Consider the following 22290-nt stretch of genomic DNA (forward strand, 5'->3'; position numbering starts at 1 on the left):
GCTCTCCGAATCTCCCTCCCTCCCTCCCTCTCTGAATCTCCCTCCCTCCCCCTCTCTCTGAATCTCCCTCCCTCCCTCTCTCTGAATCTCCCTCCCTCCCTCTGAATCTCCCTCCCTCCCTCTCTCTCTGAGTCTCCTCCCTCCCTCTCTCTCTGAATCTCCCTCCCTCCCTCCCTCTCTGAATCTCCCTCCCTCCTCCCTCTCTGAATCTCCCTCCCTCCTCCCTCTCTGAATCTCCCTCCCTCCCTCCCTCTCTGAATCTCCCTCCCTCTCTGAATCTCCCTCCCTCCCTCTCTGAATCTCCCTCCCTCTCTCTCTCCCTGAATCTCCCTCCCTCTCTCTCTCCCTGAATCTCCCTCCCTCTCTCTCTGAATCTCCCTCCCCCTCTCTCTCTCTGAATCTCCCTCCCTCCCTCTCTCTGAATCTCCCTCCCTCTGAATCTCCCTCCCTCTCTCTCCGAATCTCCCTCCCTCTCTCTCCGAATCTCCCTCCCTCTCTCTCCGAATCTCCCTCCCTCCCCTCTCTCTGTCTCTCCGAATCCCCCTCCCTCTCTCCCTGAATCTCCCTCCCTCTCTCCCTCGCTATCCGAATCTCCCTCCCTCTCTCCCTCGCTATCCGAATCTCCCTCCCTCTCTCCCTTGCTATCCGAATCTCCCTCCCTCCCTCCCTCCCTTGCTATCCGAATCTCCCTCCCTCCCTCTCTCCCTCGCTATCCGAATCTCCCTCCCTCCCTCTCTCCCTCGCTCGCTATCCGAATCTCTCTCCCTCCCTCTCTCCCTCGCTCGCTATCCGAATCTTCCCCCTCCCTCTCTCCCTCGCTCGCTATCCGAATCTCCCTCCCTCCCTCTCTATCTATCCAAATCTCCCTCCCTCCCTCTCTATCTATCCAAACTCCCTCCCTCTCTATCTATCCAAATCTCCCTCCCTCCCTATCTATCCAAATCTCCATCCCTCGCTCCCTCTATCTATCCAAATCTCCATCCCTCGCTCCCTCTATCTATCCAAATCTCCCTCCCTCCCTCTCTATCTATCCAAATCTCCCTCCCTCCCTCTCTATCTATCCAAATCTCCCTCCCTCACTCACTCTCTATGTATCCAAATCTCCCTCCTCCCTCTCTATCTGTCAAATCTCCCTCCCTCCCTCTCTATGTGTCCAAATCTCCCTCCCTCCCTCTCTGTCCAAATCTCCCTCCCTCCTCTCTGTCCAAATCTCCCTCCCTCCCTCTCTATCTATCCAAATCTCCCTCCCTCCCTCTCTATCTATCCAAATCTCCCTCCCTCCCTCCCTCTCTATCTATCCGAATCTCCCTCCTCTCCTCTCTATCTATCCGAATCGCCCTCCCTCTCCAAATCTCCCTCCCTCTCCCTCTCCGAATCTCCCTCCCCCTCTCTGAATCTCCCTCCCTCTCTCTGAATCTCCCTCCCTCTCTCTCTCTGAATCTCCCTCCCTCTCTCTCTCTGAATCTCCATCTCTCTCTCTGAATCTCCCTCCCCTCTCTCTCTCTCTGAATCTCCCTCCCTCTCTCCCTCTCTGAATCTCCCTCCCTCTCTCCCTCTCTGAATCTCCCTCCCTCTCTCTCTCTCTGAATCTCCCTCCTCTCTCTCTCTCTGAATCTCCCTCCCTCTCTCTCCCTCTCTCTGAATCTCCCTCCCCTCTCTCTCTCTGAATCTCCCTCCCTCTCTCTCTCCCCCTCTCTCTGAATCTCCCTCCCTCTCTCTCTCTCTGAATCTCCCTCCCTCTCTCTCTCTCTCTGAATCTCCCTCCCTCTCTCTCTGAATCTCCCTCCCTCTCTCTCTCTGAATCTCCCTCCCTCTCTCTCTCTGAATCTCCCTCCCTCTCTCTCTCTGGATCTCCCTCCCTCTCTCTCTGAATCTCCCTCCCTCTCTCTCTCTCTCTCTCTCTGAAACTCCCTTCCCTCCCTCTCTCTCTGAATCTCCCTCCCTCCCTCTCTCTCTGAATCTCCCTCCCTCCCTCTCTTCTGAATCTCCCTCCCTCCCTCTCTCTCTGAATCTCCCTCCCTCCCTCTCTCTCTGAATCTCCCTCCCTCCCTCTCTCTCTGAATCTCCCTCCCTCCCTCTCTTCTGAATCTCCCTCCCTCTCTCTCTCTGAATCTCCCTCCCTCTCTCTCTGAATCTCCCTCCCTCTCTCTCTGAATCTCCCTCCCTCTCTCTCTGAATCTCCCCTCCCTCTCTCTCTGATCTCCTCCCTCTCTCTCTGAATCTCCCTCCCTCTCTCTCTCTCTCTGAATCTCCCTCCCTCTCTCTCTCTCTCTCTGAATCTCCCTCCCTCTCTCTCTCTCTCTGAATCTCCCTCCCCTCTCTTCTCTCTCTGAATCTCCCTCCCTCTCTCTCTCTCTCTCTGAATCTCCCTCCCTCTCTCTCTCTCTCTCTGAATCTCCCTCCCTCTCTCTCTCTCTGAATCCCCCTCCCTCCCTCTCTCTCTGAATCTCCCTCCCTCCCTCTCTCTCTGAATCTCCCTCCCTCCCTCTCTCTCTGAATCTCCCTCCCTCCCTCTCTCTCTGAATCTCCCTCCCTCTCTCTCTGAATCTCCCTCCCTCCCCTCTCTCTCTCTGAATCTCCCTCCCCCCTCTCTCTCTGAATCTCCCTCCCTCCCTCTCTCTCTCTCTGAATCTCCCTCCCTCCCTCTCTCTCTCTCTGAATCTCCCTCCCTCTCTCTCTCTGAATCTCCCTCCCTCTTCTCTCCCTGAATCTCCCTCCCTCTCTCTCCTGAATCTCCCTCCCTCTCTCTCTCTCTGAATCTCCCTCCCTCTCTCTCTCTCTCTCCGATCTCTCCTCCCTCTCTCTCTCTCGAATCTCCCTCCCTCTCTCTCTCTCTGAATCTCCCTCCCTCTCTCTCTCTCTGAATCTCCCTCCCTCCCTCTCTCCTCTCGCTCCCTCCCTCTCTCTCGATCTCCCTCCCTCTCTCCCTCTCTCTCCGAATCTCCCTCCCTCTCTCTCTCTTAATCTCCCTCCTCTCTCTCCCTCTCTGAATCTCCCTCCCTCTCTCTCTCTCGCTCTCCGAATCTCCCTCCCTCCTCTCTCTCTCTCTCTGAATCTCCCTCCCTCTCCCTCTCTCTCTGAATCTCCCTCCCTCCCTCTCTCTCTGAATCTCCTCGAATCTCCCTCCCCTCTTCTCTCTGAATCTCCCTCCCTCTCTCTCTCTCTGAATCTCCCTCCCTCTCTCTCTCTCTCTGAATCTCCCTCCTCTCTCTCTCTCTCTCTGAATCTCCCTCCCTCTCTCTCTCTCTCTGAATCTCCCTCCCTCTCTCTCTCTCTCTGAATCTCCCTCCCTCCCTCTCTCTCTGAATCTCCCTCCCTCCCTCTCTCTCTGAATCTCCCTCCCTCCCCTCTCTCTCTGGATCTCCCTCCCTCCTCCTCTCTCTCTGAATCTCCCTCCCTCCCTCTCTCTCTCTGAATCTCCCTCCCTCCTCTCTCTCTCTGAATCTCCCTCCCTCTCTCTCTCTCTGAATCTCCCTCCCTCTCTCTCTCTCTCTGAATCTCCCTCCTCTCTCTCTCTCTCTGAATCTCCCTCCCTCCCTCTCTCTCTGAATCTCCCTCCCTCCCTCTCTCTCTCTCTGAATCTCCCTCCCTCCCTCTCTCTCTCTCTGAATCTCCCTCCCTCCCTCTCTCTTCTCTGAATCTCCCTCCCTCCCTCTCTTCTCTCTGAATCTCCCTCCCTCTCTCTCTCTCTGAATCTCCCTCCCTCTCTCTCTCTCTCTCTCTGAATCTCCCTCCCTCCCTCTCTCTCTGAATCTCCCTCCCTCCCTCTCTCTCCGAATCTCCCTCCCCTCTCTCTCTCTGAATCTCCCTCCCTCTCTCTCTCTCTGGATCTCCCTCCCCTCTCTCTCTCTGAATCTCCCTCCCTCTCTCTCTGAATCTCCCTCCCTCTCTCTCCGAATCTCCCTCCCTCTCTCTCCGAATCTCCCTCCCTCTCTCTCCGAATCTCCCTCCCTCCCTCTCTCTCTGTCTCTCCGAATCCCCCTCCCTCTCTCCCTGAATCTCCCTCCCTCTCTCCCTCGCTATCCGAATCTCCCTCCCTCTCTCCCTCGCTATCCGAATCTCCCTCCCTCTCTCCCTTGCTATCCGAATCTCCCTCCCTCCCTCCCTCCCTTGCTATCCGAATCTCCCTCCCTCCCTCTCTCCCTCGCTATCCGAATCTCCCTCCCTCCCTCTCTCCCTCGCTCGCTATCCGAATCTCTCTCCCTCCCTCTCTCCCTCGCTCGCTATCCGAATCTTCCCCCTCCCTCTCTCCCTCGCTCGCTATCCGAATCTCCCTCCCTCCCTCTCTATCTATCCAAATCTCCCTCCCTCCCTCTCTATCTATCCAAACTCCCTCCCTCTCTATCTATCCAAATCTCCCTCCCTCCCTATCTATCCAAATCTCCATCCCTCGCTCCCTCTATCTATCCAAATCTCCATCCCTCGCTCCCTCTATCTATCCAAATCTCCCTCCCTCCCTCTCTATCTATCCAAATCTCCCTCCCTCCCTCTCTATCTATCCAAATCTCCCTCCCTCACTCACTCTCTATGTATCCAAATCTCCCTCCCTCCCTCTCTATCTATCCAAATCTCCCTCCCTCCCTCTCTATGTATCCAAATCTCCCTCCCTCCCTCTCTATCCAAATCTCCCTCCCTCCCTCTCTATCCAAATCTCCCTCCCTCCCTCTCTATCTATCCAAATCTCCCTCCCTCCCTCTCTATCTATCCAAATCTCCCTCCCTCCCTCCCTCTCTATCTATCCGAATCTCCCTCCTCTCCTCTCTATCTATCCGAATCGCCCTCCCTCTCCAAATCTCCCTCCCTCTCCCTCTCCGAATCTCCCTCTCTCTCTCTGAATCTCCCTCCCCCTCTCTGAATCTCCCTCCCTCTCTCTCTCTGAATCTCCCTCCCTCTCTCTCTCTGAATCTCCCTCCCCTCTCTCTCTCTGAATCTCCCTCCCCTCTCTCTCTCTCTGAATCTCCCTCCCTCTCTCCCTCTCTGAATCTCCCTCCTCTCCTCTCTGAATCTCCCTCCCTCTCTCTCTCTCTGAATCTCCCTCCCTCTCTCTCTCTCTGAATCTCCCTCCCTTCTCTGAATCTCCCTCCCTCTCTCTCTCCCTCTCTCTGAATCTCCCTCCCCTCTCTCTCTCTGAATGTCCCTCCCTCTCTGTCTCCCTCCCTCTCTCTCTCTCTCTGAATCTCCCTCCTCTCTCTCTCTCTCTCTGAATCTCCCTCCCCTCTCTCTCTCTCTGAATCTCCCTCCCCTCTCTCTCTCTGAATCTCCCTCCTCCTCTCTCTCTCTGAATCTCCCTCCCTCTCTCTCTCTGAATCTCCCTCCCTCTCTCTCTGAATCTCCCTCCCTCTCTCTCTGAATCTCCCTCTCTCTCTCTCTCTCTCTCTCTGAATCTCCCTTCCCTCCCTCTCTCTCTGAATCTCCCTCCCTCCCTCTCTCTCTGAATCTCCCTCCCTCCCTCTCTCTCTGAATCTCCCTCCCTCCCTCTCTCTCTGAATCTCCCTCCCTCCCTCTCTCTCTGGATCTCCCTCCCTCCCTCTCTCTCTGAATCTCCCTCCCTCTCTCTCTCTGAATCTCCCTCCCTCTATCTCTCTCTGAATCTCCCCTCCCTCTCTCTCTGAATCTCCCTCCCTCTCTCTCTGAATCTCCCTCCCCCTCTCTCTCTCTGAATCTCCCTCCCTCTCTCCTCTCTCTCTGAATCTCCCTCCCTCCCTCTCTCTCTGAATCTCCCTCTGATCTCCCTCCTCTCTCTCTCTCTGAATCTCCCTCCCTCTCTCTCTTCTCTCTCTGAATCTCCCTCCCTCTCTCTCTCTCTGAATCTCCCTCCCTCTCTCTCTCTCTCTCTGAATCTCTCCCTCCCTCTCTCTCTCTCTGAATCTCCCTCCCTCTCTCTCTTCTCTCTGAATCTCCCTCCCTCTCTCTCTCTCTCTGAATCTCCCTCCCTCTCTCTCTCTCTCTGAATCTCCCTCCCCTCTCTCTCTCTGAATCTCCCTCCCTCCCCTCTCTCTCTCTCTGAATCTCCCTCCCTCCCCTTCTCTCTGAATCTCCCTCCCTCCCCTCTCTCTCTGAATCTCCCTCCTCCCTCTCTCTCTGAATCTCCCTCCCTCCCTCTCTCTCTGAATCTCCTCTCCTCTCTCTCTCTCTCTCTGAATCTCCCTCCCTCCCTCTCTCTCTCTGAATCTCCCTCCCTCCCTCTCTCTCTGAATCTCCCTCCCTCCCTCTCTCTCTGAATCTCCCTCCCTCTCTCTCTCTCTGAATCTCCCTCCCTCTCTCTCTCTCTGAATCTCCCTCCCTCTCTCTCTCTCTCTGAATCTCCCTCCCTCTCTCTCTGAATCTCCCTCCCTCTCTCTCTCTCTCCGAATCTCCCTCCCTCCTCTCTCTCTGAATCTCCCTCCCTCCCCCTCTCTCTGAATCTCCCTCCCTCTCTCTCTCTCTGAATCTCCCTCCCTCTCTCTCTCTGAATCTCCCTCCCTCTCTCTCCGAATCTCCCTCCCTCTCTCTCTCTGAATCTCCCTCCCTCTCTCTCCGAATCTCCCTCCCTCCCTCTCTCTCTCTCTCGAATCCTCCCTCCCTCTCTCTCCTGAATCTCCCTCCCTCTCTCCCTCGCTCTCCGAATCTCCCTCCCTCTCTCTCCTCGCTCTCGAATCTCCCTCCCTCTCTCTCTGCGAATCTCCCTCCCTCCCTCCCTCCCTTGCTATCGAGTCTCCCTCCCTCCCTCTCTCCCTCGCTATCCGAATCTCCCTCCCTCCCTCTCTCCCTCGAATCTCCCTCCCTCTCTCTCTCTCTCGATCTCCCTCCCTCTCTCTCTCTGAATCTCCCTCCCTCTCTCTCTCTCCCTCCTCTCTCTCTCCGAATCTCCCTCCCTCTCCTCTCGATCTCCCTCCCCTCTCTCTCCGAGTCTCCCTCCCTCCTCTCTCTGTCTCTCCAATCTCCCTCCCTCTTTCTATCTCTCCGATCTCCCTCCCTCTCTCGTGCTATCCGAATCTCCCTCCCTCCCTTCTCCTGCTTCAATCTCCCTCCCTCTCTCCCTTGCTATCCGAGTCTCCCTCCCTCCCTCTCTCCCTTGCTATCCGAATCTCCTCCCTCCCTCCCTCTCTCGCTCGCTATCCGAATCTCCCTCCCTCCCTCTCTCCCTCGCTCGCTATCCGAATCTCTCCCCTCCCTCTCTCCCTCGCTCGCTATCCGAATCTCCCTCCCTCCTCTCTTCTCCCTCTCTCTCTATCCGAATCTCTCCCCTCCACTCTCTCCCTCGCTATCTATCGAATCTCCCTCCCTCGCTCCTCTATCTGTCCAAATCTCCTCCCTCCCTCTCTATCTATCAAATCTCCCTCCCTCCCTCTCTATCTATCCAAATCTCCCTCCCTCACTCACTCTCTATGTGTCCAAATCTCCCTCCCTCCCTCTCTATCTATCCAAATCTCCCTCCCTCCCTCTCTGTGTGTCCAAATCTCCCTCCCTCCCTCTCTGTCCAAATCTCCCTCCCTCCCTCTCTGTCCAAATCTCCCTCCCTCCCTCTCTATCTGTCCAAATCTCCCTCCCTCCCTCTCTATCTATCCAAGTCTCCCTCCCTCCCTCCCTCTCTATCTATCCGAGTCTCCCTCCTCTCCTCTCTATCTATCCGAGTCGCCCTCCCTCTCCAAATCTCCCTCCCTTCCCTCCATCTCCCTCTCTCGAATCTCCCTCTCTCTCTCTGAATCTCCCTCCCCTCTCTGAATCTCCCTCCCTCTCTCTCTCTGAATCTCCCTCCCTCTCTCTCTCTGAATCTCCCTCTCTCTCTCTGAATCTCCCTCCCTCTCTCTCTCTCTGAATCTCCCTCCCTCTCTCCCTCTCTGAATCTCCCTCCCTCTCTCTCTCTCTGAATCTCCCTCCCTCTCTCTCTCTCTGAATCTCCCTCCCTCTCTTCTCTCTGAATCTCCCTCCCTCTCTCTGAATCTCCCTACCTCTCTCTCTCCCTCTCTCTGAATCTCCCTCCCTCTCTCTCTCTGAATCTCCCTCCCTCTCTCTCTCTCTCTGAATCTCCCTCCCTCTCTCTCTCTCTCTGAATCTCCCTCCCTCTCTCTCTCTGAATCTCCCTCCCTCTCTCTCTGAATCTCCCTCCCTCTCTCTCTGAATCTCCCTCCCTCTCTCTCTGAATCTCCCTCCCTCTCTCTCTCTCTCTCTCTCTCTCTGAATCTCCCTTCCCTCTCTCTCTCTCTGAATCTCCCTCCCTCCCTCTCTCTCTGAATCTCCCTCCCTCCCTCTCTCTCTGAATCTCCCTCCCTCCCTCTCTCTCTGAATCTCCCTCCCTCTCCCTCTCTCTCTGAATCTCCCTCCCTCCCTCTCTCTCTGAATCTCCCTCCCTCCCTCTCTCTCTGAATCTCCCTCCCTCTCTCTCTCTGAATCTCCCTCTCTCTCTCTGATCTCCCTCTCTCTCTGAATCTCCCTCCCCCTCTCTCTCTGAATCTCCCTCCCTCTCTCTCTTCTCTCTGAATCTCCCTTCCTCCCTCTCTCTCTGAATCTCCCTCCCTCTCTCTCTCTCTCTCTCTCTGAATCTCCCTCCTTCTCTCTCTCTCTGAATCTCCCTCCCTCTCTCTCTCTCTCTCTGAATCTCCCTCCCTCTCTCTCTCTCTCTCTGAATCTCCCTCCCTCTCTCTCTCTCTCTGAATCTCCCTCCCTCTCTCTCTCTCTCTCTGAATCTCCCTTCCCTCCCTCTCTCTCTCTGAATCTCCCTTCCCTCCCTCTCTCTCTGAATCCCCCTCCCTCCCTCTCTCTCTGAATCTCCCTCCCTCCCTCTCTCTCTGAATCTCCCTCCCTCCCTCTCTCTCTGAATCTCCCTCCCTCCCTCTCTCTCTGAATCTCCCTCCCTCCCTCTCTCTCTGAATCTCCCTCCCTCTCTTTCTGAATCTCCCTCCCTCCCTCTCTCTCTGAATCTCCCTCCCTCCCTCTCTCTCTGAATCTCCCTCCCTCTCTCTCTCTCTGAATCTCCCTCCCTCTCTCTCTCTCTCTGAATCTCCCTCCCCCCTCTCTCTCTGAATCTCCCTCCCTCCCCTCTCTCTGAATCTCCCTCCCTCCCTCTCTCTCTCTCTGAATCTCCCTCCCTCCCTCTCTCTCTCTGAATCTCCCTCCCTCCCTCTCTCTCTGAATCTCCCTCCCTCCCTCTCTTTCTCTGAATCTCCCTCCCTCTCTCTATCTCTCTCTCTGAATCTCCCTCCCTCTATCTCTCTCTCTGAATCTCCCTCCCTCTCTCTCTGATCTCCCTCCCTCCCTCTCTCTCCGAATCTCCCTCCCTCCCCTCTCTCTGAGTCTCCCTCCCTCCCTCTCTCTCTGAATCTCCCTCCCTCCCTTCTCTGAATCTCCCTCCCTCCTCTCTCTCGAATCTCCCTCCCTCCCTCTCTCTCTGAATCTCCCTCCCTCCCTCTCTCTCTGAATCTCCCTCCCTCCTCTCTCTATCCAAATCTCCCTCCCTCCCTATTATCCAAATCTCCATCCCTCGCTCCCTCTATTGTCAAATCTCCCTCCCTCGCTCCCTCTATCTATCCAAATCTCCCTCCCTCCCTCTCTATCTGTCAAATCTCCCTCCCTCCCTCTCTATCTATCCAAATCTCCCTCCCTCACTCACTCTCTGTGTCCAAATCTCCCTCCCTCCCTCTCTATCTGTCCAAATCTCCCTCCCTCCCTCTCTATGTGTCCAAGTCTCCCTCCCTCCCTCTCTGTCCAAATCTCCCTCCCTCCTCTCTTGTCCAAGTCTCCCTCCCTCCCTCTCTGTCAAGTCTCCCTCCCTCCCTCTCTATCTATCCAAGTCTCCCTCCCTCCCTCTCTATCTGTCAAGTCTCCCTCCCTCCCTCCCTCTCTATCTATCCGAATCTCCCTCCTCTCCTCTCTATCTATCGAGTCGCCCTCCCTCTCCAAGTCTCCCTCCCTCTCCCTCTCCGAATCTCCCTCTCTCTCTGAATCTCCCTCCCCTCTCTGAATCTCCCTCCCTCTCTCTCTCTGAATCTCCATCTCTCTCTCTGAATCTCCCTCCCTCTTCTCTCTCTGAATCTCCCTCCCTCTCTCCCTCTCTGAATCTCCCTCCCTCTCTCCCTCTCTGAATCTCCCTCCCTCTCTCTCTCTCTGAATCTCCCTCCCTCTCTCTCTCTCTGAATCTCCCTCCCTCTCTCTGAATCTCCCTACCTCTCTCTCTCCCTCTCTCTGAATCTCCCTCCCTCTCTCTCTCTGAATCTCCCTCCCTCTCTCTCTCTCTCTGAATCTCCCTCCCTCTCTCTTCTCTCTGAATCTCCCTCCCTCTCTCTCTCTGAATCTCCCTCCCTCTCTCTCTGAATCTCCCTCCCTCTCTCTCTGAATCTCCCTCCCCTCTCTCTCTGAATCTCCCTCCCTCTCTCTCTCTCTCTCTCTCTGAATCTCCCTTCCCTCCCTCTCTCTCTGAATCTCCCTCCCTCCCTCTCTCTCTGGATCTCCCTCCCTCCCTCTCTCTCTGAATCTCCCTCCCTCCCTCTCTCTCTGAATCTCCCTCCCTCCCTCTCTCTCTGAATCTCCCTCCCTCCCTCTCTCTCTGAATCTCCCTCCCTCTATCTCTCTCTGAATCTCCCTCTCTCTCTCTCTGAATCTCCCTCCCTCTCTCTCTGAATCTCCCTCCCTCTCTCTCTGAATCTCCCTCCCTCTCTCTCTCTCTCTCTGAATCTCCCTTCCTCCCTCTCTCTCTGAATCTCCCTCCCTCTCTCTCTCTCTCTCTGAATCTCCCTCCTTCTCTCTCTCTCTGAATCTCCCTCCCTCTCTCTCTCTCTCTCTGAATCTCCCTCCCTCTCTCTCTCTCTCTCTGGATCTCCCTCCCCTCTCTCTCTCTCTCTGAATCTCCCTCCCTCTCTCTCTCTCTCTCTGAATCTCCCTTCCCTCCCTCTCTCTCTGAGTCTCCCTCCCTCCCTCTCTCTCTGAATCCCTCCCTCCCTCTCTCTCTGAATCTCCCTCCCTCCCTCTCTCTCTGAATCTCCCTCCCTCCCTCTCTCTCTGAATCTCCCTCCCTCCCTCTCTCTCTGAATCTCCCTCCCTCCCTCTCTCTCTGAATCTCCCTCCCTCTCTCTCTCTCTGAATCTCCCTCCTCCCTCTCTCTCTGAATCTCCCTCCCTCCCTCTCTCTCTGAATCTCCCTCCCTCCTCTCTCTCTCTGAATCTCCCTCCCTCTCTCTCTCTCTCTGAATCTCCCTCCCTCTCTCTCTCTCTCTGAATCTCCCTCCCCCTCTCTCTCTGAATCTCCCTCCCTCCCTCTCTCTCTCTCTGAATCTCCCTCCCTCCCTCTCTCTCTCTGAATCTCCCTCCCTCCCTCTCTTCTCTCTGAATCTCCCTCCCTCTCTCTCTCTCTCTCTCTGAATCTCCCTCCCTCCTCTCTCTCTCTGAATCTCCCTCCCTCTCTCTCTGGATCTCCCTCCCTCCCTCTCTCTCTGAATCTCCCTCCCTCCCTCTCTCTCTGAATCTCCCTCCCTCCCTCTCTCTCTGAATCTCCCTCCCTCCCTCTCTCTCTGAATCTCCCTCCCTCCCTCTCTCTCTGAATCTCCCTCCCTCCCTCTCTCTCTGAATCTCCCTCCCTCCCTCTCTCTCTGAATCTCCCTCCCTCTCTCTCTCTCTCTGAATCTCCCTCCCTCCTCTCTCTCTGAATCTCCCTCCCTCCCTCTCTCTCTGAATCTCCCTCCCTCCCTCTCTCTCTGAATCTCCCTCCCTCCCTCTCTCTCTGAATCTCCCTCCCTCCCTCTCTCTCTGAATCTCCCTCCCTCCCTCTCTCTCTGAATCTCCCTCCCTCCCTCTCTCTCTGAATCTCCCTCCCTCCCTCTCTCTCTGAATCTCCCTCCCTCTCTCTCTCTCTGAATCTCCCTCCCTCCCTTCTTCTGAATCTCCCTCCCTCTCTCTCTCTCTGATCTCCCTCCCTCTCTCTCTCTGAATCTCCCTCCCCTCTCTCTCTCTGAATCTCCCTCCCTCCTCTCTCTGAATCTCCCTCCCTCTCTCCCTCCCTGAATCTCCCTCCCTCTCTCTCCGAATCTCCCTCCCTCTCTCTCCGAATCTCCCTCCCTCCCTCTCTCTCTGTCTCTCCGAGTCCCCCTCCCTCTCTCCCTGAATCTCCCTCCCTCTCTCCCTCGCTATCAGATCTCCCTCCCTCTCTCCCTCGCTATCCGAGTCTCCCTCCCTCTCTCCCTTGCTATCGAAATCTCCCTCCCTCCCTCCCTCCCTTGCTATCCGAATCTCCCTCCCTCCCTCTCTCCCTCGCTATCCGAATCTCCCTCCCTCCCTCTCTCCCTCGCTCGCTATCCGAATCTCTCTCCCTCCCTCTCTCCCTCGCTCGCTATCCGAATCTTCCCCTCCCTCTCTCCCTCGCTCGCTATCCAGATCTCCCTCCCTCCCTCTCTATCTATCCAAATCTCCCTCCCTCCCTCTCTATCTATCCAAACTCCCTCCCTCTCTATCTATCCAAATCTCCCTCCCTCCCTATCTATCCAAATCTCCATCCCTCGCTCCCTCTATCTATCCAAATCTCCATCCCTCGCTCCCTCTATCTATCCAAATCTCCCTCCCTCCCTCTCTCCTGCTATCCGAATCTCCCTCCCTCCCTCTCTCTCGCTCTATCCGAATCTCTCTCCCTCCCTCTCTCCCTGCTCTATCCGAATCTTCCCCTCCCTCTCTCCCTCGCTCGCTATCCGAATCTCCCTCCCTCCCTCTCTATCTGTCCAAATCTCCCTCCCTCCCTCTCTATCTATCCAAGTCTCCCTCCCTCCCTCTCTATCTATCCAAATCTCCCTCCCTCCCTCCTCTCTGTGTCCAAATCTCCCTCCCTCCCTCTCTATCCAAATCTCCCTCCCTCCCTCTCTGTCCAAATCTCCCTCCCTCCCTCTCTATCTGTCCGAATCTCCCTCCCTCTCCCTCTATCTATCCAAATCTCCCTCCCTCCTCCCTCTCTATCTATCCGAATCTCCCTCCTCTCCTCTCTATCTATCCGAGATCGCCCTCCCTCTCCCAAATCTCCCTCCCTCTCCCTCTCGAATCTCCCTCTCTCTCTGAATCTCCCTCTCTCTCTCTGAATCTCCCTCTCTCTCTCTGAATCTCCCTCCCCCTCTCTGAATCTCCCTCCCCTCTCTCTCTCTGAATCTCCCTCCCTCTCTCTCTCTGAATCTCCCTCCTCTCTCTCTGAATCTCCCTCCCTCTCTCTCTCTCTGAATCTCCTCCCTCTCTCCCTCTCTGAATCTCCCTCCCTCTCTCTCTCTCTGAATCTCCCTCCCTCTCTCTCTGAATCTCCCTCCCCTCTCTCTGAATCTCCCTACCTCTCTCTCTCCCTCTCTCTGAATCTCCCTCCCTCTCTCTCTCTGAATGCTCCTCCCCTCTCTCTGAATCTCCCTCCCTCTCTCTCTCTCTGAATCTCCCTCCCCCCTCTCTCTCTCTGAATCTCCCTCCCTCTCTCTCTCTGAATCTCCCTCCCTCTCTCTCTGAATCTCCCTCCCTCTCTCTCTGAATCTCCCTCCCTCTCTCTCTGAATTCCCTCCCTCTCTCTCTTCTCTCTCTGAATCTCCCTTCCCTCCCTCTCTCTCTGAATCTCCCTCCCTCCCTCTCTCTCTGAATCTCCCTCCCTCTCTCTCTTCTCTGAATTCCCTCCCTCTCTCTCTTCTGAATCTCCCTCCCCTCTCTCTCTCTGAATCTCCCTCCCTCCCTCTCTCTCTCTCTGAATCTCCCTCCCTCCTCTCTCTCTCTGAATCTCCCTCCCTCCCTCTCTCTCTCTCTGAATCTCCCTCCCTCTCTCTTCTCTGAATCTCCCTCCCTCTCTCTCTGAATCTCCCTCCCTCCCTCTCTCTCTGAATCTCCCTCCCTCCCTCTCTCTCTGAATCTCCCTCCCTCCCTCTCTCTCTGAATCTCCCTCCCTCCCTCTCTCTCTGAATCTCCCTCCCTCTCTCTCTCTCTGAATCTCCCTCCCTCCCTCTCTCTCTGAATCTCCCTCCCTCCCTCTCTCTCTCTGAATCTCCCTCCCTCTCTCTCTCTCTGAATCTCCCTCCCTCTCTCTCTCTGAATCTCCCTCCCTCTCTCTCTCTGAATCTCCCTCCCTCTCTCTCTCTCTCTGAATCTCCCTCCCTCTCTCTCTGCATCTCCCTCCCTCTCTCTCTCTCTCGAATCTCCCTCCCTCTCTCTCGAATCTCCCTCCCTCCCCTCTCTCTGTCTCTCCGAATCCCCCTCCCTCTCTCCCTGAATCTCCCTCCCCCTCTCCCTCGCTATCCGAATCTCCCTCCCTCTCTCCCTCGCTATCTGAATCTCCCTCCCTCTCTCCCTGGCTATCCGAATCTCCCTCCCTCCCTCCCTCCCTTGCTATCCGAATCTCCCTCCCTCCCTCTCTCCCTCGCTATCCGAATCTCCCTCCCTCCCTCTCTCCCTCCTTCGCTATCCGAATCTCTCTCCCTCCCTCTCTCCCTCGCTCGCTATCCGAATCTTCCCCCTCCCTCTCTCCCTCGCTCGCTATCCGAATCTCCCTCCCTCCCTTCTATCTATCCAAATCTCCCTCCCTCCCTCTCTATCTGTCAGACTCCCTCCCTCTCTATCTATCCAAGTCTCCCTCCTCCCTATCTGTCAAATCTCCATCCCTCGCTCCCTCTATCTGTCCAAATCTCCATCCCTCGCTCCTCTATCTGTCCAAATCTCCCTCCCTCCCTCTCTATCTATCCAAATCCTCCCTCCCTCCCTCTCTATCTATCCAAATCTCCCTCCCTCACTCACTCTCTATGTGTCCAAGTCTCCCTCCCTCCCTCTCTATCTATCCAAATCTCCCTCCCTCCCTCTCTGTGTGTCCAAATCTCCCTCCTCCCTCTCTGTCCAAATCTCCCTCCCTCCCTCTCTATCTGTCCAAATCTCCCTCCCTCCCTTCTATCTATCCAAGTCTCCCTCCCTCCCTCTCTATCTATCCAAGTCTCCCTCCCTCCCTCTCTATCTATCCGAATCTCCCTCCTCTCCTCTCTATCTATCCAGATCGCCCTCCCTCTCCAAATCTCCCTCCCTCTCCCTCTCCGGATCTCCCTCTCTCTCTCTGAATCTCCCTCCCCTCTCTGAATCTCCCTCCCTCTCTCTCTCTGAATCTCCCTCCCTCTCTCTCTCTGAATCTCCCTCTCTCTCTCTGAATCTCCCTCCCCTCTCTCTCTCTGAATCTCCCTCCCTCTCTCCCTCTCTGAATCTCCCTCCCTCTCTCCCTCTCTGAATCTCCCTCCCTCTCTCTCTCTCTGAATCTCCCTCCCTCTCTCTCTCTCTGAATCTCCCTCCCTCTCTCTGAATCTCCCTACCCTCTTCTCTCGATCTCCCTCTCTCTGAATCTCCCTCCCTCTCTCTCTCTCTGAATCTCCCTCCCTCTCTCTCTCTCTGAATCTCCCTCCCTCTCTCTTCTCTGAATCTCCCTCCCCTCTCTCTCTCTGAATCTCCCTCCCTCTCTCTCTCTGAATCTCCCTCCCTCTCTCTCTCTGAATCTCCCTCCCTCTCTCTCTGAATCTCCCTCCCTCTCTCTCTGAATCTCCCTCCCTCTCTCTCTCTCTCTCTCTCTCTCTGAAACTCCCTTCCCTCCCTCTCTCTCTGAATCTCCCTCCCTCCCTCTCTCTCTGAATCTCCCTCCCTCCCTCTCTCTCTGAATCTCCTTCCCTCCCTCTCTCTCTGAATCTCCCTCCCTCCTCTCCTCTCTGAATCTCCCTCCCTCTCTCTCTCTGAATCTCCCTCCCTCTCTCTCTGAATCTCCCTCCCTTCTCTCTGAATCTCCCTCCCTCTCTCTCTGAATCTCCCTCCCTCTCTCTCTCTCTCTCTGAATCTCCCTTCCTCCCTCTCTCTCTGAATCTCCCTCCCTCCCTCTCTCTCTGAATCTCCCTCTGAATCTCCCTCCGTCTCTCTCTCTCTGAATCTCCCTCCCTCTCTCTCTCTCTCTCTGAATCTCCCTCCTTCTCTCTCTCTCTGAATCTCCCTCCCTCTCTCTCTCTCTCTCTGAATCTCCCTCCTCTCTCTCTCTCTGAATCTCCCTCCCTCTCTCTCTCTCTCTCTCTGAATCTCCCTTCCCCTCCTCTCTCTCTCTGAATCTCCCTTCCCTCCCTCTCTCTCTGAATCTCCCTCCCTCCCTCTCTCTCTCTGAATCTCCCTCCCTCCCTCTCTCTCGAGTCTCCCTCCCTCCCTCTCTCTCTGAATCTCCCTCCCTCCCTCTCTCTCTGAATCTCCCTCCCTCCCTCTCTCTCTGAATCTCCCTCCCTCTCTCTCTCTCTCTCTGAATCTCCCTTCCTCCCTCTCTCTCTGAATCTCCCTCCCTCCCTCTCTCTCTGAATCTCCGACTCCCTCCCTCTCTCTCTCTCTGAATCTCCCTCCCTCTCTCTCTTCTCTGAATCTCCCTCCTTCTCTCTCTCTCTGAATCTCCTCCCTCTCTCTCTCTCTCTCTGAATCTCCCTCCCTCTCTCTCTCTCTCTTCTCCCTCCCTCTCTCTCTCTCTCTGAATCTCCCTTCCCCTCTCTCTCTCTCTGAGTCTCCCTTCCCTCCCTCTCTCTCTGAATCTCCCTCCCTCCCTCTCTCTCTGAATCTCCCCTCCTCCCTCTCTCTCTGAATCTCCCTCCCTCCCTCTCTCTCTGAATCTCCCTCCCTCCCTCTCTTCTGAATCTCCCTCCCTCTCTCTCTCTCTGAATCTCCCTCCCTCCCTCTCTCTCTGATCTCCCTCCCTCTCTCTCTCTCTCTCTGAGTCTCCCTTCCTCCCTCTCTCTCTGAGTCTCCCTCTCCCTCTCTCTCTGAATCTCCCTCTGATCTCCCTCCCTCTCTCTCTCTCTCTGAATCTCCCTCCCTCTCTCTCTCTCTCTCTGAGTCTCCCTCCTCTCTCTCTCTCTCTGAGTCTCCCTCCCTCTCTCTCTCTCTCTCTCTGAATCTCCCTCCCTCTCTCTCTCTCTCTGAATCTCCCTCCCCTCTCTCTCTCTCTCTCTGAATCTCCCTCCCTCCCTCTCTCTCTGAATCTCCCCTCCCTCCCTCTCTCTCTGAATCCCCCTCCCTCCCTCTTCTCTGAGTCTCCCTCCCTCCCTCTCTCTCTGAATCTCCCTCCCTCCCTCTCTCTCTGAATCTCCCTCCCTCCCTCTCTCTCTGAATCTCCCTCCCTCTCTCTCTCTCTGAATCTCCCTCCCTCTCTCTCTCTCTGAATCTCCCTCCCCTCTCTCTCTCTCTGGATCTCCCCTCCCCCTCTCTCTCTGAATCTCCCTCCCTCCCTCTCTCTCTCTCTGAATCTCCCTCCCTCCCTCTCTCTCTCTGAATCTCCCTCCCTCCCTCTCTCTCTCTCTGAATCTCCCTTCCTCTCTCTATCTCTCTCTCTGAATCTCCCTCCCTCTCACTATCTCTCTCTCTGAATCTCCCTCCCTCTATCTCTCTCTCTGAATCTCCCTCCCTCCCTCTCTCTCTGAATCTCCCTCCCTCCCTCTCTCTCTGAATCTCCCTCCCTCCCTCTCTCTCTGAATCTCCCTCCCTCCCTCTCTCTCTGAATCTCCCTCCCTCTCTCTCTCTCTGAATCTCCCTCCCTCTCTCTCTCTCTCTGAATCTCCCTCCCTCTCTCTCTCTCTCTGAATCTCCCTCCCTCTCTCTCTGCATCTCCCTCCCTCTCTCTCTCTCTCTGAATCTCCCTCCCTCCCTCTCTCTGAATCTCCCTCCCTCTGAATCTCCCTCCCTCTCTCTCCGAATCTCCCTCCCTCTCTCTCCGAATCTCCCTCCCTCTCTCTCCGAATCTCCCTCCCTCTCTCTCCGAATCTCCCTCCCTCCCTCTCTCTCTGTCTCTCCGAATCCCCCTCCCTCTCTCCCTGAATCTCCCTCCCTCTCTCCCTCGCTATCCGAATCTCCCTCCCTCTCTCCCTCGCTATCCGAATCTCCCTCCCTCTCTCCCTTGCTGTCCGAATCTCCCTCCCTCCCTCCCTCCCTTGCTATCCGAATCTCCCTCCCTCCCTCCCTCTCTCCTCGCTATCCGAATCTCCCTCCCTCCCTCTCTCCCTCGCTCGCTATCGAATCTCTCTCCCTCCCTCTCTCCCCGCTCGCTATCCGAATCTTCCCCTCCCTCTCTCCCTCGCTCGCTATCCGAATCTCCCTCCCTCCCTCTCTATCTATCCAAGTCTCCCTCCCTCCTCTCTATCTATCAAACTCCCTCCCTTCTATCTGTCAAATCTCCCTCCCTCCCTATCTATCCAAATCTCCATCCCTCGCTCCCTCTATCTATCAAATCTCCATCCCTCGCTCCCTCTATCTGTCCAAATCTCCCTCCCTCCCTCTCTATCTGTCCAAATCTCCCTCCCTCCCTCTCTATCTATCCAAGTCTCCCTCCCTCACTCACTCTCTATCTGTCCAAATCTCCCTCCCTCCCTCTCTATCTGTCCAAGTCTCCTCCCTCCCTCTCTGTGTCCAAATCTCCCTCCCTCCCTCTCTTGTGTCCAAATCTCCCTCCCTCCCTCTCTGTCCAAGTCTCCCTCCCTCCCTCTCTGTCCAAGTCTCCCTCCCTCCCTCTCTATCTGTCCAAATCTCCCTCCCTCCCTCTCTATCTATCCAAGTCTCCCTCCCTCCCTCCCTCTCTATCTATCCGATCTCCCTCCTCTCCTTCTATCTATCCGAATCGCCCTCCCTCTCCAAATCTCCCTCCCTCTCCCTCTCGAATCTCCCTTCTCTCTCTGAATCTCCCTCCCTCTCTCTCTCTGAATCTCCCTCCCTCTCTCCCTCTCTGAATCTCCCTCCCTCTCTCTCTCTCTGAATCTCCCTCCCTCTCTCTCTCTCTGAATCTCCCTCCCTCTCTCTCTCTCTGAATCTCCCTCCCCCTCTCTCTGAATCTCCCTACCTCTCTCTCTCCCTTCTCTGAATCTCCCTACCTCTCTCTCTCTGAATGTCCCTCTCTCTGAATCTCCCTCCCTCTCTCTCTCTCTGAATCTCCCTCCCTCTCTCTCTCTCTCTGAATCTCCCTCCCTCTCTCTCTCTCTGAATCTCCCTCCCTCTTCTCTCTGAATCTCCCTCCCTCTCTTCTCTGAATCTCCCTCCCTCTCTCTCTGAATCTCCCTCTCTCTCTCTCTCTCTCTCTGAAACTCCCTTCCCTCCCTCTCTCTCTGAATCTCCCTCCCTCCCTCTCTCTCTGAATCTCCCTCCCTCCTCTCTCTCTGAATCTCCTTCCCTCCCTCTCTCTGAATCTCCCTCCCTCCCTCTCTCTCTGAATCTCCCTCCCTCTCTCTCTGAATCTCCCTCCCTCTCTCTCTCTCTGAATCTCCCTCCCTCTCTCTCTGAATCTCCCTCCCCTCTCTCTCTGAATCTCCCTCCTCTCTCTCTCTCTCTCTGAATCTCCCTTCCCCTCTCTCTCTGAGATCTCCCTCCCTCCCTCTCTGAATCTCCCTCTGAGTCTCCCTCCTCTCTCTCTCTCTGAATCTCCCTCCCTCTCTCTCTCTCTGAATCTCCCTCCTTCTCTCTCTCTCTGAATCTCCCTCCCTCTCTCTTCTCTCTCTGAATCTCCCTCCCTCTCTCTCTCTCTCTCTCTCTGAATCTCCCTCCCTCTCTCTCTCTGAATCTCTCCCTCCCTCTCTCTCTGAATCTCCCTCCCTCTCTCTCTGAATCTCCCTCTCTCTCTCTCTCTCTCTGAAGTCTCCTCCCTCCCTCTCTCTCTGAATCTCCCTCCCTCCCTCTCTCTCTGAATCTCCCTCCCTCCCTCTCTCTCTGGATCTCCCTCCCTCCCTCTCTCTCTGAATCTCCCTCCCTCTCTCTCTCTCTGGATCTCCCTCCCTCCCTCTCTCTCTGAATCTCCCTCCCTCTCTCTCTCTCTGAATCTCCCTCCCTCTCTCTCTGAATCTCCCTCCCTCTCTCTCTGAATCTCCCTCCCTCTCTCTCTCTCTCTCTCTGAATCTCCCTTCCTCCCTCTCTCTCTGAATCTCCCTCCCTCCCTCTCTGATCTCCCTCTGAATCTCCCTCCCTCTCTCTCTCTCTGAATCTCCCCTCTCTCTCTCTCTCTCTCTGAATCTCCCTCCCTCTCTCTCTCTCTGAATCTCCTCCCTCTCTCTCTCTCTCTCTGAATCTCCCTCTCCTCTCTCTCTCTCTCTCTGAATCTCCCTCCCCTCTCTCTCTCTCTCTGAATCTCCCTCCTCCTCTCTCTCTCTCTGAATCTCCCTCCCTCCCTCTCTCTCTGAATCTCCCTCCCTCCCTCTCTCTCTGAATCTCCCTCCCTCTCTCTCTCTCTGAATCTCCCTCCCTCCCTCTCTCTCTGAATCTCCCTCCCTCCCTCTCTCTCTGAATCTCCCTCCTCTCTCTCTCTCTGAATCTCCCTCCCTCTCTCTCTCTCTCTCTGAATCTCCCTCCCTCTCTCTCTCTCTCTGAATCTCCCTCCCTCCTCTCTCTCTGAATCTCCCTCCCCCTCTCTCTCTCTCTCTGAATCTCCCTCCTTCCTCTCTCTCTCTCTGAATCTCCTCCCTCCTCTCTCTCTCTCTGAATCTCCCTCCCTCTCTCTCTCTCTCTGAGTCTCCCTCCCTCTCTCTTCTCGAATCTCCCTCTCTCCTCTCTCTCTCTGAATCTCCCTCCCTCTCTCTCTCTGAATCTCCCTCCCTCTCTCTCTCCTCTGAATCTCCTCCCTCCCTCCCTCTCTCTGCTCCCCTCTCTCTCCGAATCCCCTCCCTCTCTCTCCTGAATCTCCCTCCCTCTCTCCCTCGCTATCCGAATCTCCCTCCCTCTCTCCTCTCGCTATCGGAATCTCCCTCCCCCTCTCCCTTGCTATCGAATCTCCCTCCCTCCTCCCTCCTTGCTATCCGAATCTCCCTCCCTCCCTCTCTCCCTCGCTATCGAGTCTCCCTCCCTCCCTCTCTCCCTCGCTCGCTATCAGATCTCTCTCCCTCCCTCTCTCTCTCGCTCGCTATCCGAATCTTCCCCTCCCTCTCTCCCTACTCGCTATCCGATCTCCCTCCCTCCCTCTCTATCTGTCCAAATCTCCCTCCCTCCCTCTCTATCTATCAAACTCCCTCCTCTCTTCTGTCCAAATCTCCTCCTCCCTATCTGTCAAATCTCCCTCCTCCTCCTCTATCTGTCAAATCTCCATCCTCGCTCCTCTCTCTGTCCAGTCTCCCTCCTCCCTCTCTGTCTATCCAAGTCTCCCTCCCTCCCTCTCTATCTGTCCAGTCTCCCTCCCTCACTCTCTCTCTCTGTCCAAGTCTCCCTCCCTCCCTCTCTATCTGTCCAAATCTCCCTCCCTCCTCTCTTGTGTCCAAATCTCCCTCCCTCCCTCTCTGTCCAATCTCCCTCCCTCCTCTCTGTCAAATCTCTCCTCCCTCTCTATCTGTCCAAATCTCCCTCCCTCCCTCTCTATCTGTCCAAATCTCCTCCTCCCTCCCTCTCTTCTGTCCGAATCTCCCTCCTCTCCTCTCTGTCTATCCAGTCGCCCTCCCTCTCCAAATCTCCCTCCCTCTCCCTCTCCGAGTCTCCCTCTCTCTCTCTCTGAATCTCCCTCCCCCTCTCTGAATCTCCCTCCCTCTCTCTCTCTGAATCTCCCTCCCTCTCTCTCTCTGAATCTCCCTCCCTCTCTCTCTCTGAATCTCCCCTCCCTCTCTCCTCTCTGAATCTCCCTCCCTCTCTCCTCTCTGAATCTCCCTCCCTCTCTCTCTCTGAATCTCCCTCCCTCTCTCTCTCTCTGAGTCTCCCTCCCTCTCTCTGAATCTCCCTCCCTCTCTCTCCTCTCTCTGATCTCCCTCCCTCTCTCTCTGAATCTCCCTCCCCTCTCTCTCTCTCTGAATCTCCCTCCCTCTCTCTCTCTCTCTGAATCTCCCTCCCTCTCTCTCTCTGAATCTCCCTCCCTCTCTCTCTCTGAATCTCCCTCCCTCTCTCTGAATCTCCCTCCCTCTCTCTCTGGATCTCCCTCCTCTCTCTCTCTCCTCTCTCTCTCTGGATCCCTTCCCCTCCCTCTCTCTCTGGATCTCCCTCCCTCCCTCTCTCTCTCTGAATCTCCCTCCCTCCCTCTCTCTCTGAATCTCCCTCCCTCCCTCTCTTCTGAATCTCCCTCCCTCCTCTCTCTCTGAATCTCCCTCCCTCCCTCTCTCTCTGAATCTCCCTCCCTCTCTCTCTCTGAATCTCTCCCTCCCTCTCTCTTCTCTGAATCTCCCTCTCTCTTCTCTGAATCTCCCTCCCTCTCTCTCTGAATCTCCCTCCCTCTCTCTCTGAATCTCCCTCTCCCTCTCTCTCTCTCTGAATCTCCCTTCCTCCCTCTCTTCTGATCTCCCTCCCTCTCTCTCTCTCTCTCTGAATCTCCCTCCTCTCTCTCTCTCTGAATCTCCCTCCCTCCCTCTCTCTCTCTCTGAATCTCCCTCCCTCTCTCTCT

This window comes from Salmo salar, chromosome ssa23 (genome assembly GCF_905237065.1).
Source record: "Salmo salar chromosome ssa23, Ssal_v3.1, whole genome shotgun sequence".
Taxonomy (NCBI): Eukaryota; Metazoa; Chordata; class Actinopteri; order Salmoniformes; family Salmonidae; genus Salmo; species Salmo salar.